The following is a 207-nucleotide window of genomic DNA, read 5'->3' as shown; positions in this document are numbered from 1 at the left end:
AGTCACCGTATGTTAGTGCCAATTGTCCACAGTCACACATTGAGTTGTTGATCACTGCCATTACAGTATAGCGTCTGAAGCTGCATAAATTCCAGTATATATACACCATAGTTTGTAGATGCTATAACTTTAACACAAACCAATTTTGCACTAAATTTATGAAGAAATTTATAAAGTAACCATGTCCATATAAGCAGTTATCCCAAT

Source organism: Aquarana catesbeiana, linkage group LG01 (assembly GCF_042186555.1).
Source record: "Aquarana catesbeiana isolate 2022-GZ linkage group LG01, ASM4218655v1, whole genome shotgun sequence".
NCBI lineage: Eukaryota > Metazoa > Chordata > Amphibia > Anura > Ranidae > Aquarana > Aquarana catesbeiana.
The sequence above is the reverse complement of the archived record's forward strand: the minus strand, read 5'-3'. Positions refer to the sequence as shown.